The sequence below is a fragment of the Leptopilina boulardi genome, unplaced genomic scaffold (genome assembly GCF_019393585.1).
Source record: "Leptopilina boulardi isolate dan_hultmark-lab unplaced genomic scaffold, ZJU_Lbou_2.1 LbouV2_305, whole genome shotgun sequence".
NCBI lineage: Eukaryota > Metazoa > Arthropoda > Insecta > Hymenoptera > Figitidae > Leptopilina > Leptopilina boulardi.
The window spans coordinates 1,787,752-1,807,811 of record NW_026137869.1 but is presented as its reverse complement, the minus strand read 5'-3'; the positions used below and the strand labels follow the sequence as shown (position 1 = coordinate 1,807,811).

Here is a 20,060-nt window from a genome sequence, read left to right as displayed (position 1 = left end):
CTTCACGCTGTTGGAAATCAATTTTAATGATTGTGTCACTAAATAAATAAGAATCATGAAAATAATGATTTCTTTGCTTTATATTCAAAATGAAAAAAAAAACGATCTGTAAACGTAATTATCAAAAACTTTTTGTTCGGGGGAAAAAAAATTGATTGAACGGACAAAGTAGAAAGTTGAGGCTATTTTTTGTGCTGACTGGAGAGCCGCATTTTGTATAGTCACGTGAAATCCCCTCTTTGATTAAATTTTGTTAAACGGTCCACGCATCCGAAACTCGTTTCTATATATATATATATATGTAACAACCGAGAAGAGTAAATAATTCTAAAAACATGAAAAAAAGGTCGGAAACAAAAATTAGAGACAAAAAAATTTTTTTTTAAACACATTACAAAATACGTTTAAATAAATATATAATTATACTAGATATTAAAAAAATTTTTTTTTGTTATTTGAATAAAATTAAACTAAAAATATTTTCAAAATGAAATTTTTTTTTGTTACTGAATCATGTAACTGTTGTGATAATTAAAAAATTTGAAATTATTTATTACATCCAGAGAAATTTTTTATTCGAAACAAATAAATTGAATTAAATATAAATGTATATATTTGTCTCAGAGCCTAATAACATTTTTATTTGCAAGAAATAAATATTTATTTGAAACAAATAAAACTATTTTTTTATATATATATTTTTGTCAATTTTTGAAAAAAAAAAAATAGAAAATTTGTAGAACTTCCCTCGAAGGGTGTCAATAACCACCCGTGGCGCGAATCAAAACAGAAAACTTCCCGTTACCACATCACTATATATATATATATATATATATATATATATATATATATATATATATATATATATATATATATATATATATACACGAGAAGTGATTTATTAAACCGATGATATGTCCGATTGAGTGTGGCTCTGGAGATGAATTAACAGATGGACATACTGTATTGATACAAGAGATTGTGCTCATTTTTTTTTTTCATCAATACGTTTTCAATCACCGATACAGAACCTCAAAAAAAGTTCTACAATCACAATTTTAGTCGCACATTAAAATTATAAAAAAAAAATTTTTTTAAATCTAAAGAAAAGTTGAATTAAATAATTTCAAGTTTTTTTTCAAATTTTGCAATTCCTCTCCCCTTTTTTTTACTGTCTGTTCTCGGTATTTGAAGGAAGCGCACGAAGGTGATCGGTATCTGTTAAAGAAACATGCAAGTATTTAAAGAAAAACCGGTTTTTGGGTAATTGCACATATAACAAAAACCGATAACTGATAATCTGAAAGTATCACTATATATACATTAAAAAAAAAAAAAATTTTCTCGAGATAGGGAAACACGGACAGGATGAGCTCAGTCCAGCGACAGAAAAATATTCTTTAGAATAATGGTACAATTTTTATTTCCAATAAAAAAAAATTTCTTTATATTTTAAAAAAAAACCAATAAAGTATTTAAAAGTAGAAATAAAAATATATGACTTTCTCTCAAGGTTTATAATAATAACAAGTTTTGAGGTGAGACAAAAATAATTTTTCCTATCAGGAAAAACGTGACTGTATTATTAATGCCTTTAACTTTGTAACTGGCTAATTAAATCGAATGGAGCGATTTGCTGCGGTTTCTTTTGCATTGGTGTGTATATGGTGTTATATTCGTCGTCGTCGTTGTTGTCGTCGTCTGATCGCATCGCATCGCTCGCGAACAAAATGTATATATATATATATATACACACACAGAGAAATTACAGCATCGCGAAGAATTTAAATTGCTTTCTCGACTTCGCACGAAACTATTAAAATATCGCGCGCGTCTCGTCGGCGTCGACTGTAATCGTCTAATGATTATTATCTTTCTCTATTTTCCACGTACGCACTACCTGATGCTATACTTTTTTTTACTATGGTCAATTGATACGTCAAAACTGGTGGTGTGCGCACCAATTATGCCAACTGTATCTATATAATACAGTTATACAAAAGAAATTCATCTCTCTCCTATTTTTTTTTCTTCTATTTTCTCTTTTTTTTAAATCTAAATAAAAATTTACTCACAGCATAGTTGAAACTACCTTCGGTTAAAACTATCATAACTTAAACTACCTTTGATTAAAACTACCTTCAGTTGCAACTACCGTATTTAATCTTTAATTTAAACTACCATATTTAATCTTTAATTTAAACTACCATAGTTAAAATTACTTTGGGAGAAACCTACAATTGTTAAAATTACCTTTTGTTGAACCTACCATGTTTAAAACTACATTTGGTTGAGCCAACCATAGTTTAAACCACCATGAGTAAAACTACCTTTGGTTTAAGCTACTATGGTTTAAACTACCATGATTGTAACTACTTTCAGTTAAACTAGCAAAGGTTTTAACCACAGTGATTAAAACTACCTTTGGTTCCATTTACCATGGTCGAAGTGATTAAGATTTTAACTAATGTCAGTTGAAACAACCATAGTTAAAACTATTTTTAGTTTAAACTACCCAGTGTTAAACTACGATAGCTAAAAGTACCCTGGATTACGCCTACCATTATTGAAACTACAACGGATAAAACTATCATTGATTTAAACTATTATGGTTTAAACCACCATAGCTAAAACTACCTTTGGTTAAACCTACCATGCCTAAAACTACCTTCGGTTAAACATACCATGCCTAAAACCACCTTTGGTTAAACCTACCATAGCTAAAACTACCTTTGGTTAAACCTACCATAGCAAAAACTACCTTTGGTTTAATCTACCATGCCTAAAACTACCTTTGGTTAAAGATACCATACCTAAAACTACATTTGGTTAAACCTACCATGCCTAAAACCACCTTTGTTTAAACCTACCATAGCTAAAACTATCTTTGGTTTAACCTACCATGCCTAAAACCACCTTTGGTTAAACCTACCATAGCTAAAACTACTTTTGGTTAAACCTACCATGCCTAAAACGACCTTTGGTTAAACCTACCATGCCTAAAACTACCTTTGGTTAAACATACCATACCTAAAACTACATTTGGTTAAACCTACCATGCCTATAACTACCTTTGGATAAACCTACCATGCTTAAAATTACCTTTGGTTAAACCTACCATGCCTAAAACTACCTTTGGTTAAACATACCATACCTAAAACTACATTTGGTTAAACCTACCATGCCTATAACTACCTTTGGATAAACCTACCATGCTTAAAATTACCTTTGGTTAAACCTACCATGCCTAAAACTACCTTTGGTTAAACATACCATACCTAAAACTACATTTGGTTAAACCTACCATGCCTATAACTACCTTTGGATAAACCTACCATGCTTAAAATTACCTTTGGTTAAACCTACCATGCCTAAAACTACCTTTGGTTAAACATACCATACCTAAAACTACATTTGGTTAAACCTACCATGCCTATAACTACCTTTGGATAAACCTACCATGCTTAAAATTACCTTTGGTTAAACCTACCATGCCTAAAACTACCTTTGGTTAAACATACCATACCTAAAACTACATTTGGTTAAACCTACCATGCCTATAACTACCTTTGGATAAACCTACCATGCTTAAAATTACCTTTGGTTAAACCTACCATGCCTAAAACTACCTTTGGTTAAACATACCATACCTAAAACTACATTTGGTTAAACCTACCATGCCTATAACTACCTTTGGATAAACCTACCATGCTTAAAATTACCTTTGGTTAAACCTACCATGCCTAAAACTACCTTTGGTTAAACATACCATACCTAAAACTACATTTGGTTAAACCTACCATGCCTATAACTACCTTTGGATAAACCTACCATGCTTAAAATTACCTTTGGTTAAACCTACCATGCCTAAAACTACCTTTGGTTAAACATACCATACCTAAAACTACATTTGGTTAAACCTACCATGCCTATAACTACCTTTGGATAAACCTACCATGCTTAAAATTACCTTTGGTTAAACCTACCATGCCTAAAACTACCTTTGGTTAAACATACCATACCTAAAACTACATTTGGTTAAACCTACCATGCCTATAACTACCTTTGGATAAACCTACCATGCTTAAAATTACCTTTGGTTAAACCTACCATGCCTAAAACTACCTTTGGTTAAACATACCATACCTAAAACTACATTTGGTTAAACCTACCATGCCTATAACTACCTTTGGATAAACCTACCATGCTTAAAATTACCTTTGGTTAAACCTACCATGCCTAAAACTACCTTTGGTTAAACATACCATACCTAAAACTACATTTGGTTAAACCTACCATGCCTATAACTACCTTTGGATAAACCTACCATGCTTAAAATTACCTTTGGTTAAACCTACCATGCTAAAAACTACTTTTAGTCGAAACTACCTTGGTTAAAACTATCAATGGATTAAACTACTACAGCTTTAACTACTATATTGTTTTAACTACTTTGGCTTTAACTATACTATGGCTTAAATTGTATCAATTAAACCGCCATAGTTAAAACTACTTTTGGTTAAACCTACCATGATTAAAACTACCTTCAGTTGAAACTACCATGGCCAATACTATAATTAATTTAAACTACTTTGGTTTAAACCTTCATAGTAAAAACTACCTTTGGTTGTACCTGTCATGATTGAAAGTACCATATGCGCTTTAAAACTACCTTCAGTTATTAAAACTAGGATTAAAACTACCATAATTAACATTCCAACATTTGTATATACAATCAATAGAAATTAATTGCAAACACATTAATTTAAAAACCATTGTCTCTAAATTCAATTTGCAAAAGAATTGACATGTTTTTTTTTACAAACAGAAAATAATTGTAATTATTAAAATTATACATCATTATATCGCGTTGAAGTATAATTGGTTTTTGAAATATTAAAAAGTTATTATATATATATGATATTTGTATGTATATCTAATTTAAGATTTTGTAAAATACGCGACGGAAAAATGTCAGTGTATATATAAAAAAAAAGACCGTGTGTGTCTTCCGGATATAATTGAGAACGTGAAAGAAAACGACTCTACTTATGACAATTATAACGAGCGCTTTGTAATAATAACACGACAGCATAGTAATTTTATATATATACCTGCAATATTCCAAATTTACTTGGTATATGTGTATATATATTTTTTGCACGTCTGTTTTAAGTCTACTATTATCATCTTAACAATTCAATTTTGTTTTGTTTTAGCAAATTAAACAAAATTTTCATATATATCTTTATAATTTGTTCCATTTATAAAACTCTTTTAGTCTCTCGCATTATTGTATATATATGACAGAATAATTGAAACGTAAATTCCTCAAAAATTAAAATTAATTCTCAATTAGGAAAAATTATTGCTTTTTTCTATAATTACACTGTTAAACATAGGAGGTAACACATTTCGAGTTAATTGGTATTAACTTCCCTAATTTTCTACAGTATTAATACTGTAGAAAATTAGGGAAGTTAATATACCAATTTTGGAGTTAAAAGATCAAGTCCAAAAAGGTACTATAGAATGGGAGTTAAAATCAAATTCCCTTTTCTTTACAGTATAGAAAAAACATTGGTTAATTTAACCAAACAAAGTGTTTGTATATGTGTTTTTTTTTCGCGCGAATTTCTTTTGAAATAAAATTCGAAAACAATATTTTGAAAAATGACACGTTTCCTGTTTAGATGTGATCAGAGATTTTGATTGTGGCGTGTAATGAATTATGTAATGCGCCTCGTAGGAAGTTGAGAAAACCAATCGTGCATATACACGGTCACAAACAAGGCAGGCAGTAGCAGCAGCCTTAATTTTCCACATTTCACTATGTACCTCGTCCTTGCCAAGTCGCGCGCAATTTGCATTTGTGTGTGCCCCGCGCCTCAAAAGTATATATGTATAGGACGACGACGTTATCGCATTCGATGCTTGAGGCAACGAATTACGTCCTCGTCAAGTTGCATAACTAAAACCCTATATATATATATATATATATATAAATGCATTACCCATAGGCGTCCCGTTACAACCTATACAAATCAGAATTGACCTAATCGTATATACATATATGTGTCTCGTTTAGGTGAACGATAGCACATAAGCTCAATATGACTTCCGGTTAAACCTTAATCGCTACACCAAATGGACATATCGCCTCAGGGATTAAACACGTTCATTAATTTTATGTATCGAGAGATTTTTTTTTTCCTTTTATTTTTTCATTTGTAACTTGTCTCCCTCACGTGTTAATTCTCCTTTCTAAATCAAAACTAGGTGATGAAATTTTTTCTTTCATATACCAAGTATAATATTTTTTTGTATTAACACAATTTTTTTTTTTTTTTTTTTGTTATTTCAAAGCACAGAAAATTAAAAGGCATTAAAATAAGCTGCAATGCTTATTATTTTAATCCATTTTGGTATTAAAATAAGCAAAATTGAATTAAAATAATAAGCGTTGCAGCTTATTTTAATTTCTGTGAGAAAATTTGATTCAAATAAATATTTCTTTGATCTAATAGTAAACAAACGTTTTGTTTAATAAATTTTACGAATGAATAAAGTATTTAATTGAGCCAAATAAACTTTCGGTTAATTCAAACCAATAAGGTTTGAGTTAACAAAACATTTTTGATTAATAACCATATGCAACCATAATTTTTTTAACGCCAACAAAATTTTTGTTCTGTTCCAATTTTTGTTGGGCCGAATCAAATTTTAGTTGGCACAATCAAACATTGGTTGACACTATACAAATAAAGTTATTTTATTGCCTTAACCAAAGTTTGATTAACTTTAGTTGGTACAACCGAAATTTGGTTGACACAACCAATAAAGTTCTTTTATTGCCTTATAACCAAAGTTTGTTTAACTTTAGTTGGTACAACCGAAATTTGGTTGACACAACCAATAAAGTTCTTTTATTGAATCAACCAAAGTTTTATTATGCCAACCAAAGTTTGTTTATGCCAAATAAAGTTTGATTAGGGCAACAATAATTTTTTTTAACGCCAACAAAATTTTGGTTGTCCAAATCAAATTTTGATTGCCACAATCAAACTTTAGTTGGCACAACCAAGTATTTCTTGACACAACAAATAAAGTGCCTCAAAGTTTGCTTGTGCCAACTAAAGTTTGATTGGATCAACCAAAATTTTGTTGACATTAAAAATAATTTTGATTGCAAGCATATTATCAATTAATTTCATTGTTATATCTCAAAATCATTTTTTCATATAGAGAAATAATTTTCCAAATAAAGTAATGTTTTTATTCTATAAATCCTTTTTGCTATTCATGAAAGGGAACACACATAAACTATTTATTGGTAATTTACTCTAGTTGTTGTGAATTTAGAAATAAATACATATGAGCTTTGTATATATGTATATATATATATGTAGTTTGATGGTAGACCCCAAATATTGCTCTCTCACGACTACACTTGGTTGCGGCCGCACTAAATCTCGAAACAATAAATCTATATATGAGAGAGTGGAGTCACCCTAGCTCTTATATAGGGCTCTTATATGGGGATGATGTCCTTATAGGGGGTGGCCTAATATGTCACAGTCTGTTGCAGTGATATCAAGCGAACCCCATTTAGATAGGGGGGGGGGTCACGCGGGGACAAGTAAGGGCGGTTTATAGGGATATATGTTTCTCTCTCTCTCTCTCTCTCTCTCTCTCTCTCTCTCTTGCCTAATGGAGTGATTCAATAGCCATGATCTGATAAACCACCAGCACTGTTATACTGGCGTTGATCAAATCATCGTCAAGATTTACTCAATGCATCTCGTCTTTTAAATGCTTCTCTCATCTATCGTATATTTATATATATATCTATATAAAGAGACGCATTTACTTTGAAAATCATCAATAGAAGGATAATTAAATTATTGTATCCTGTTCACAATTCGCATCTTGTGTTCCATTTACAAATTAATCATGTGGCATTTATAAACTAATGTTTATAATTTACAGTCCACCAATTGTAGTTTCAACCAATTGTAGTTTTAACCAATTGTAGTTTCAACCAATTGTGGTTTTAACCAATTGTGGTTTTAACCAATTGTAGTTTCAACCAATTGTAGTTTTAACCAATTGTTGTTTCAACCAATTGTACTTTTAATGAATTGTAGTTTTAATTAATGACGGTTCCAACCAATTGTAGTTTTAACAAAATGTTGTTTTAACTAATAGCAAACTTTAGCGGTGGTTTGAATCAAACGTTGTTTCAATTAGTGATAGTTTTAAACAATTGTATTTTTAGCCAATTGTAGTTTGAACAAATTATAATAATTGTAGTTTCCATCAATTATTGTATTAAAAAATTGTAGATTCAACAAATTTTACCTTTAAACCAATTGTAGTTTCAACAAATTGTAGTTTCAACAAATTGTAGTTTCAACAAATTGTAGTTTTAACAAATTGTAGTTTCAACCAATTGTAATTTTAACAAATTGTAGTTTCAACCAATTGTAGTTTTAATTAATGACAGTTCCAACCAATTGTAGTTTTAACAAAATGTTGTTTTAACTAATAGCAAACTTTAGCGGTAGTTTCAATCAAATGTTGTTTCAATTAGTGATAGTTTTAAACAATTGTATTTTTAGCCAATTGTAGTTTGAACCAATTATAATAATTGTAGTTTCCATCAATTATAGTATTAAGAAATTGAAGTTTCAACAAATTTTACCTTTAAACCAATTGTAGTTTCAACAAAACTTCCGCAACTAATAGCAAACTATAACCAGTAGTAGTTTCAATAATTTTTAGTCTCAATCAATGGTAGTTTCAATTAATTGTAGTTTTAAATAATATCCAATTTCAAACCAGTGGTAGTTTCAATCAATCGTAGTTTTAATCAGTAGTAGTTTTAACCAATTGCATTTTTGCCATTGGATTTTTTGCCAATTGTAGTTTCAACCAATTATATAGCATCAACCAATTATAGTATCAAAAAATTGTACCATCAACCAATTATAGTACCAAAAAATTGTAGTTTCAACCAATTCTAACTACAAATAAAACTATAATCAATAAATAGTAGTTTCAACCAATTCTAACTACAAATAAAACTATAATCAATAAATAGTAGTTTCAATCAATATATATAGTTTTAGCTGCAGTTAAAATTGGAAACAATCAAATTTTTAACCAATTTGTATTTTCAAAAATTATATTTTCAATTAGTTATAAATTTATATTCTACCCTAATTTAAACCAATGGTAGTTTTAAAGTTTTTTTTTAAAATATTTTTTGAATAAGTTAAATTAATTTGGTAAAAAAAAATATATTTGATTAAAATAGGAAATTTTCGATTATATATCACTTCTATCTCGCTAACTGTGTTTTGTAAACTGTTCGTCATCACCTTTTGCAAAGTACTATACGGCCCGGTAACGTGAATCCGCACCGAGTGCAATGAAGCTATAAATTTTGTGCGCTCGAGGAGAGAAGACACGCGAACCAATTTGCTTGAGAACACACACTCTCTCTTTCTCTCTAAATATATATATATATATATATATGTACCAGCATGGTTGGCGAAAAAGTCAAAACTCAAATATATACAATAATTATTATTATAGTAGTATATATATATATATATATAAGTTTCTACATATTCCAAGTGTACTCAAGTGACCGCAGGTGTTCACTTTTTTTTAAACTTCATTTTGCGTCGCTCATACCTACATATATATATATATACCCTGTTGCCAGTTAGAATTGCAAATCTCGACAATGTGCTCAAACACGCGATTTGTTTGTTTCGACGATATATATACTACTGTTTTTTTTTTTTTTTTTTTGACGCGACTTGGAAATATATTTAAAAAAAAAAAAATATCGCTCTTACATATCTAAAACAATTACTTTAGTACACAAATATAAATTTTTTTAATTCTATATTTTATATATCCTTATAATTATTTCCTGTAAATTAAATATTATACGCAGTGAAAAAAATTTTATTTGATTCAAATAATCGGTTACTTAACTATTATCAAAAAAATATTTATTTGATAATAAGTAACAAATGAATTTTTTTTTTATTAGTTCTATTATTTACTATTATTTTTATTATTATTATTATATTATTATTATTAGTATTAGTATTATCATTAGTAAAAATAGTAATAGTATATAGTATTAATTGTAATAGTAATATAGTAATGATAATAATAATAATAATAGTAGTAGTAGTAGTATTATTGTTATTATTTAAACATTTCTTGCTTTCAATTATATTGTCGGCAATTTGAAACAATAATAAATTTCAAACAAATGTAATTTTAACCCAGTGTTATATTTATTCATAAACATTTCTTTTTTTTCTAAAGTAAAATACACTAAACGCGCACTAATAGAATTGTTCAAACACCCATTGAACGAGAAATGAAATTAATATAATGGAAACATCTTTTTTCCGTTTCTAGTTATTGTATATATATATGTATATATATATATATATATGTAAGAGAAAGAGAGAGAAAGAGAGAAGTGCGGTTTAATATACACAAACGTGGGACATAATACCTATAATCAGTCAAAACGTAATTCATATATTTTTAGGAAAAGTATGTATTTTAGCATTGTTACGTGTTGGTTGCAAATATAAAATGTGTGTGCCTCCTTTAAGAATAATTCCACGTAGTGTGAATTGAACATATTCAGAACGACCTGCGCTGTGTATATACAATTGTATATATATATATATAGAAAATTATTGCTTCTCTCACTTTTAAATTGATTATTATTATTATTACATTTCTTCGACGAAAAAAAAAAATTTTTTTTTATTAAATTATTTTTGAGAATATTTGCAAAAAAAAAAAGGAAACTTTTTACGAAATATAAATAATTGTTGAAAATAAAAATTAATAATTTTCTAAAATTTATTATTATTAGATTTTTTTTTTTTAAATTTAATTATTTATCCTTGAGATAATTATATAGTGCACAGGGAAATACTTTGGAGATGATAAATGATGGTTGAAGTTTTTTGTTTGAAAAAAATTTGGAGACATATATTTGAAGAGCTCTGTTGGAGCCTATAGAAATTTTTAGAGTATATAGGTATATATATATATATAGTGGTAGCACGAACGGCAGCAATGATTTGTCAGACTTTTGACTTTCGATGGGAACTAGTAGTTATACTCTAGAAAACAAGCAAGGTGCACCTGTCTGCAAAACGATGAACGAGCTTTGCTGACTGACAAGTATGATTTAGTGCCAGTTTGTTACACCGCCACTATTTGTAACACTTGGCTATACACTATAAAGCAAACGCCGTATTATTACGGCAACATATGGAGATTTCCTATATATACATATACCTTTTCCCTCTCTTTTTCACTCTCCATACAAATTGCTTTTTGCTCACTCACTTAACCTCAGCCTCGGGTTAAAATTACACTATCACTTTTGTGTCAACTTGACCCCGCATCATAACTCGACCAGGAGAGTAAAAAAAAATTATTATTATTTTTTCAAAGACTTCATTTTGTTTTTCTATATATATATATATATACAAGATAATACAACCAGAGAAACATTTTATTTCGGACAAATAAAATTTATTTGTTACATTATTTTTTTTGTCCGCACACTAATAAAAACACAGAAAATTAAAAGGCATTAAAATAAGCTGCAACGCTTATTATTTTAATCCAATTTTGCTTATTTTAATACTAAATGTGGGATTAAAAATAAGCAAAATTGCACGGAGAAAAATGAGTGTGCCATTATATGGATAGCTAATTTTTAGCTATACAGTAGCTAATATTTAGCTGTAACAGCAAACTATTTTAGCTATAGTAGCTAATTTTTAGCTGTATTAGCTAACGAAAATTGCTGTCCATATAATAGAAAATAGGGTTAGCTAAAATAGCTAAATTTTAGCTAATATGGCTAACTTTTTTTCTCCGTGTGGATTAAAATAATAAAGCGTTGCAGCTTATTTTAATGCCTTTTAATTTTCTGTGAAAGTATTAAATTGATATAAATTTTTATATCACTTTGATATTTTTGGTATTAATTTAATACTTTTAAATTAGTGTGCGTAAACAAAAAAAAAAATACGAAAATTATATTTTTAAACTTGTGTTAATTAAATTTTGATTTACAAAATTCTAATATTGTTGTCGCACACGATCTAAAGAATAATATATACTCCTAATACTGTTAATAAATTTATAAACTCGTGAATGGTCGTTTTCATAGAAGAAGAAGAAGAAGAAAAAGCATATATCTCGAGAGAGCAAACTTCTTTACGTCTCGTAAACTTTGCCCGTGACTAAATTACGATTGCACCTAGGGAGAGAGAGAGAGAGAGAAAACCATAATGTGTGTGTGTGTTTACCATAAATACGACAAATAAATAATAACCCAAAGATCGACGTGTGGGGTCGCAAATTTTGGGATAATGGCAAATTAATTTTTTTATTTTTCAACTTCGAGGACAAAATTTCTTTTCGTGTGCCGCGCGCTCCTGTCAAAAAATTATTATACTATATATAGAGCCAAAAATATTCGCTATAATCATCCTTTTTCTAAAATCCATGAAATCTAAAAGTCCCAAAAATTTTGCATAATTAAAATACACATATTCTGAGCTGGCACTATAGACCCAGACTTTTTTTTTATGTTTTTAATTTTTGTTTTTAATGAAAAATATTTTCCTATTATATTTTTTTCTATTATACTTTTCTTCGTATTATATTTTTTTTTCTATTATATTATATATTTAAGTATTATATTATATCGTCAATAAATATTAATTGCAAAAAACTGATAAAATATTCGAAAAATAATTTTATACATAAAAACGTGCCTAATTTTAAAATATATATTTATTATGAATTTTTGATAAGTTTCTTTCTTTCTTTCTTTTTTTTTTATTGATTTCAGGAATTCTGAGACATTTGCGTCAAAAAATTCTCTTTTCACACTTTAACGTTAGATCTTCCAATATATCCCTCTGAATATTTGATCGCACCTTCGTTTATATGCTAATGTCATTCTAATTTATCTTCGTGTATAATTTCTTCTTTTTCTTTAATATATTTACACACGTTCCTTGAATTCTACCATTCAACTTAATTGAAAGAATACCGCGCCGCTTTAAAGATATTGAAAAAAAAAATTATAGCAGTTTATCAAAATCTTTTTTCCCCGGTAAAAAAAAAAATTCCCCCTCCACCCATTTTTCTAATATGTTTAAATATTTCATTGGATTATAAAAATTATTTTTTAATTTGTAGAAAAATTTAAATATAGTGATAAAAACTATTATCTAAAAAAATAAATAAAAACAAAATTCAATATAAAAGAAAGTAATAATAAGTAAAAAAAAAAAAAATTAGAAACAAAAACGAATAAGAAATAAAAAACAGAAAGAATCAGTGAAAGGAAATAAATACAACAAATATATATAGATGAAGAAAAGGGACCAATAAAGAAGGTGTTAAAATTATTCACTGGGGCAACAAAAGAAAATAGTTTAGCTCCCGTAGTGTTTTCTTTCTTTAAACGAAAACAATCTCAGTCTTCTTTAAACGAGCAGTCGAAAGAAGTGAATGGTTAAATGAGCCATATCAGTGATACATATACATATATATATATACAAGATCGTTAATAAATGTGAGCCCTTCGCAGTAGCTACCTACATACGAGAGCCACAAACTGACCGCGCCACAGGGCAATTTCGTCTATATGCTAATGCACACGGGCTTCTGATATAGATTCCATTTTACGCCTTTGTTTTTCTTCTTTTTCTCACAGTTTACACTCAATGTCGATATATCGTTCTCAATTTCTTCCCACGCTTTTCAATCTATATATTCATTTATATAGAGAGAGAAAATGATACAATTTCACATATATATGAGCGAATATTAAAAATTGACGTCAAAAATTAATTTTTCCAAATTTTAAATGGAAAAAAATATATAGGGACAAATTTTTATTAAAAAATATTTACTATTAAATGAATGTTGTGGTTTTAATCATATATGAATGTGAAAAAAGTTGAAATTGCCATAGTGGTTGAAATTGGTAAAAACTACCATTTATTGAAACTTCTATTGGTTAAAACTATCTTTGATTAAAACTACCTTTGTCTGAAAATACTTTTTGGTCAAAACTACCCTTTGTTATAAAAAACTTTGACAGAAACTACAATTGGTTAAAACTACATTTGGCGGAAACTACAATTGGTTGAAACTACATTTGACAGAAACTACAATTGGTTAAAACTACATTTGACAGAAACTACAATTGGTTGAAACTACATTTGACAGAAACTACAATTGGTTCAAACTATCATAAATAAAACTGTCATTGATTGGTACTATATTTGGCTGAAATTATTATTGGTTAAAACTACCATTGATTAAAAGTATCATTGATTGAAACTACCTTTGACTGAAACTATAATCGATTGGAACTACGTTTGGCTGAAACTATGATTGGTTAAAACTACCTTTGGCTGAAAATACTTTTGGTCAAAACTACTCTTTGTTATAAAAAACTTTGACTGAAACTACATTTGACAGAAACTAAAATGGTTAAAACTACATTTGACAGAAACTACAATTGGTTGAAACTACATTTGACAGAAACTATAAATGGTTCAAATTACATTTGACAGAAACTACAATTGGTTGAAACTATCATAAATAAAACTGTCATTGATTGGTACTATATATGGCTGAAATTATTATTGGTTAAAACTACCATTGATTAAAAGTACCATTGATTGAAACTACCTTTGACTGAAACTATAATCGATTATGGAACTACGTTTGGTTGAAACTATGATTGGTTAAAACTATCTTTGGCTAAGACACTATCATTACAGAAACTATAATTTATTGAAACTACTCGGAATTTGATAGTTTCGGCCAATGGTAGTTTCTGCCATATGTAGTTACAACCAATGATAGTCTCAGCACGGAAAAAAAAGAAAAAGTAATTTTTACTACTTTCATAGTAAAACGGGAACTGTTCAAAGTTTCTGCGCATCTCTGGCAACTTTTACTCCAAAAATAGTAAAATTTACTCCAGAAATAGTAAAAATTACTACGGAACAGTAAAATTCACTACAAAAATAGTAAATTTTACTATTTCTGGAGTAAAAGTTGCCAGAGATTGGAACCAATTGTACTTTCTGACAAATATAGTTTTAAACAATGGTAGTTTCAACCAATTGTAGTTTCTGCAAAATGTAGTTTCAACCAATGGTAGTTAAAAACTTATAGTTTCAAAAGAATAATATTATTACTTAACCTACATATACACTTGTGTCGAGTATAATAAAATCAATTGATTTGATATCCTGTCGCGTATATATAGAATATATAATTATTCTATCAAACTGAACGCGAGTTTCCGGATTCAAATGAATTTCCCCGATGAGAGTATATAGACAAAGCTCGATAAAGTCCTGCGACGAGTATTTTATGTATATATATAGCTATATATATCGGAAACTCTCGAGCGTTAATTGACTACAGAATTTTATGTTCCACTAAATTACTCCATGCAAATGCACTTCGGGTATATGCTTTTATACCAAGTAGCCGGACTGCAAGATTTACTGCGCTCTCATTATCCTAATGAAGACGTAACGCTTGAAAAACGGGTTAGATTTTTACTGAAAGTGATTGGTTATGCGAAAAATGAACTTTATGCGAAAATGGCTCTTTGCTGCCCGTAGCATATATATATCTCAACTTAATGCTCATATGAAGCGACATTATTTTTAGCACTTACTCTTTATTAGATCCTGTATATATATACAGTTAATCACTTATGGCTGCGATTTTAATATATAATATACAAAAGAGGAAGAGGCGAATAACTTGTTTACATTATATAGCGAAAAAAAAAATTAGATCTATAGCAATATTTCACAAAAATAATTCAAACTTTTTTTTACTATTAGTTAAATTTTACTAATTAGAATTCGTTCACTAATTTAATTTTATTTGATTCCTAATAGATATTTACTTTGAACCTACTAAATATTTTCTTCAACCAAATAAACATTTACTTTGAACCAAATAAATAATTACCTTGAACCAAATAATTTTTATTTCAATTAAATAAATTGTATTCGAACCAATATTTTCTGTCTTTAAAACAAAAATACCATTTACTCATGCAGAAATTTTACCAGGCCCCTTGCTGCCCTATTAGGGAATGAAACGCCGCGCCTGATGTGGCCCTGATTAGGAAATGCATATACTTTCTGGTCGCCCTGGTTAGGCATGGCGTTTCATTCCCTGATAGGGCAATTTCTATACGGGTATAATTGACTCAAAAATTATTTGGCCCAAGTAAATACTTATTTGATAATAGTCTAACCAATTATTTGAATGAAATAAATTACGAAAATCAGTGCGGATCAAATAAATCGTTTTCATAAAAGCTACAATTTTTCAGTGTATGGAATAGCATTTGAAACAGTTGCAAATAATTTCATTGAGAAATATTGTAAAGTTCCGTGATTATAAAAAAAAACCTTTTTCCCGCATTGTAGAAATGGTCGAGAGGGTGTACAGCTCCTGCGTTAACTGGCCAGAAGTTATAGCCTAAGAGATAATGCCCTCTTAATATTCAACGCCAGCAGCGCGACAGATTTACGAGTGTTAATGAATTGGCAGTAGCCTCTCTTGTATCTCTAAGAGTTCAAATCATCTCTCATTTTTTTTCTCTCTCTCTCTCTTCTCGCGACAATTCTCCCGTTTGTAATCCTTTTCGTCACGACAAAACTTTTTTTTTTTTTCATATTCCCGAACAGTATTTTCTATTTCCTATTCTCTACCCGGAAATCGTTTATTGAAGAATAGGGAAAGAGTGAGAAAAAAAGGTCTCGAGTTTTATGAGAAAAAAAACAAAAGTCTGAGAACAACGGGGACCAAAGAGTATGATGATGATGATGATGATGATGATGATAATAATGATAATGATGATGATGCTGTTGATGATGATGATGAAGAAGAAGAAGAAGAAGCCCTCAGTCCCTCGATAGCCGAATAAATCTCGTCAGCTCCCTGTTTTGTTGCCCGAGGCCAAAAGAAACCCATCGGTATACTTATGCTCTATACCCAAAAAGGCTTTCGTAACGCGTCTCTCTCACGAACATATATAGTAGTAGTAGTAGTGTGTGCTATGGATTTAATTAAAAAACATAATTTAGACCGAGGAGAATATCAGGTAGCTGCACTCTGGTGGGAACTAACGGAGGCTCCAAAAAGAGCGACCAAATCGGTCCGGGGGTCACTCATGAATAAAATTATTAATTCTATCTTCACAAAAGCCTGCACGATTTTTAGCTTCCACTTTTATCGCGGTGGTCAACGGATTTTTTTTTTTTTCATCTTAATTTTCCTTCATGCATAACAATTTTTGCTGATTTTCTATATAGATTCCGTGCAATCAAAATTTTGAAATGTTTGTTTTTCGAATAATTTTTTGGAACGCTGATAAAAAAAAACAAATGGAATCGCAATGACTTGAAACGCGTGACCGATCGTTGCGGGCATGGTATATGAGGGAAGTTAAAAATCCATTTGTCAGCGAAAGGAAGAAGAAAAGATTAAAGATGCCGACAGTAGCGCGATAAGGAAGAGCCTCTGCCAAGTTGCTCATGACACGGGGAGTGTCCTTTCTCCTCTAGTTATACAATATTACTTTTAAATGTCTCTCATCGTCAACAGCAGAATGTCAAACTACTTTAAAACGACTTGTATCCTTCATAAAAAAAATATTACTTTTACAAAAAGTATATTTACCTACAAATTGTATTTTCCTTAATCATTTTATAACAATTCTTTTTTCGACCTTAAAAATAGTCAACTAAATAGTATATAGAAAAGAAAGAAATGACTTTTATCAGAGAACGATTAAAAAAAGGAATCGTATTTGTATATATTATTGAGCTATATATGTGGAATTATTATCTGCTATATATATATATATATATACGAAAGCACTATTGTTTTTAATGCCGCCAAGCTTATCGTCTTAACTGGCAATGTAGCCGCTTGCATGCATTTTCTGATAAACAAATAATTAACATTACAAGTAACCTGCATTCCTCTTATCAGTCAATCGCTCCTCCTTGCTCGAGTACTACCTCTATGGGTAAATTTCACAGAACTGAAACTATAATACCTCCTACTATCAAATGTTAACTCCACATATCTCGTGCAAACATATATATATATATTTAACAGTAATTGCCCGAGCTCAATTGAAATGTCAAAAAAATTAATCCCACCCAAACTTATCAGGTAAATTTAGTAATAATTTTCATACAATAATTAAATAATAATTATAATTTTTGTTATTAATATTTTCCATAATATTCACTACCTTTGGAATTTTCTTTTCCAGGAATTATTATAAAAATATTAATCGAAGCGGCGTTAGAAAATCGAAAACTATGAAATACGTCAGCTGTGGTTAACCTCGAGTATGCCAGTCAGTGGTTACTCTTTCCGTTTACCTCGTTCGCACCCTCGCATTGTCAGCTTTCGTCAGTCTGTCTGTCTGTCAGTCAGTCAGTCATTCGCCTACTCTTTCGTCTCACCCCTCGTTTTTTCACCCACACAGCTGTCACATTCTGTTAACATCCCAAAAATCCCTTCTTAAAAAAAAAAAACAAAAACTGACGAATCTTTACCCAAAAACCATCTGTTTTTCTAAAAACAATCCTAGATCTAGAATTTTTAATTCAACTCCAAAAAAAAGTACTATAAAAAAACTAATCTCCTCTCATCGCTAAGATTTGGACCACATATCAACAGATCGTTTTGTTGACGTGAGAGCCGTTGTAAAAACGCCACTTATGAATATTTTCAAGTCGTTTTACATCGTTTAGCGCCCTTGGAGAAAAAAAATACAGTTCATATGATAGTTCCTAGAAAAAAGATGAAGAGAGAGAAAAAAAAAAAAGAAAAAGAGAAATGGTCAAGCTCCCTGGTTTTAATTTATGCGCAATGTTGCCCCAGGCATTATTAGTTCTAGCTGTATGGATATACTATGACGTCACGCGGTTAAAACAAAGGATCAAAAACCCGCACCCATTCCTCTTTAAGTTGCACGGGTCTTTTAACTCTGCCGACATAGACTACTCTTACCGAGAGATAAATAGAAACCTGCATATATATATATATATATATAATTTTCGTTCGGCACTTCACTCAATATATATAGTAAAGTAGCATCATCCCTATTTCCATTTGTTAGATTGATATTTATATATATTTCCTTCTTTCATTAGTTTTCTATATAGATATGATTTATCGTTTTTTATCCTCGTTCATTTCTCAACCGTATATATATTTCTTTTTGTGGATCGCAAATCATTTAGAAATCTAATGATTATATCATTGCAATTGCCGAAATAATTTTTAGGATTTCAAATTAGTAATAAGAAAAAAAACTCACCTTTTGAGATGTCCGCTTATGGGTCCATTTTTCGTTGTTCTTTTATCTGAAATACAAAATAAATATAATTGAATTTGCGCGACTTTGAGGCGTCTATAGATATAATTGTCCAAGCCGTCGCCTTTCTGACCGACTGCGACTAATCAATATCACCTGCCTTGTTCTTTTCAGTGTACTTATCCTATTTGTTTTCTAATTTTGTTTCTTTCTTTAACTTTGTATTAATTTTTTCCACTAGTACGGAAATACATATTTGTAATTAGTGTAATTAGTATGATTATTATAGTAAATATTAGTAAATAGCTCGGTAAATTGTATTATGTAAATATAGTAAATAGTATCGTAAGGGTTGTACCATATGGATAAGAAAACAAATTTTTCATTTTCCGGCATTTCCGGAAGTCTAATTGAGAGATGTCGCGTTGTCTTTAGAGGGTTCGTCGCATTGTTCATCTGGATCAATACCTACCCTTTCTCTCTCTCTATATATATATACATACCCAGCGAGTTTCAGAGGGCGTGGCTCGTTCAGCAACCGTGATACGCACTCCCTCTTCCCCGAAACTCCACCTTTTCCACAACCTGA

General features: G+C 29.7%; 1 protein-coding gene and 1 long non-coding RNA gene across 4 annotated transcripts in view; one reads left to right on the top strand and one right to left on the bottom strand.

Moving 5' to 3' along the window:
- LOC127283075 (uncharacterized) overlaps positions 1-20,060 on the bottom strand; it is a 39,680-nt gene that overhangs the window by 2,408 nt on the left and 17,212 nt on the right. The window contains exon 2 of the long non-coding RNA XR_007843296.1: positions 19,475-19,520. This is a non-coding gene — a long non-coding RNA (uncharacterized LOC127283075). The remainder of the gene's footprint in view (positions 1-19,474; positions 19,521-20,060) is intronic.
- Positions 1-20,060, top strand: part of LOC127283063 (transcription factor Sp8) — a 58,703-nt gene that overhangs the window by 24,574 nt on the left and 14,069 nt on the right. The gene's annotated exons all lie outside the window — the stretch shown is intronic.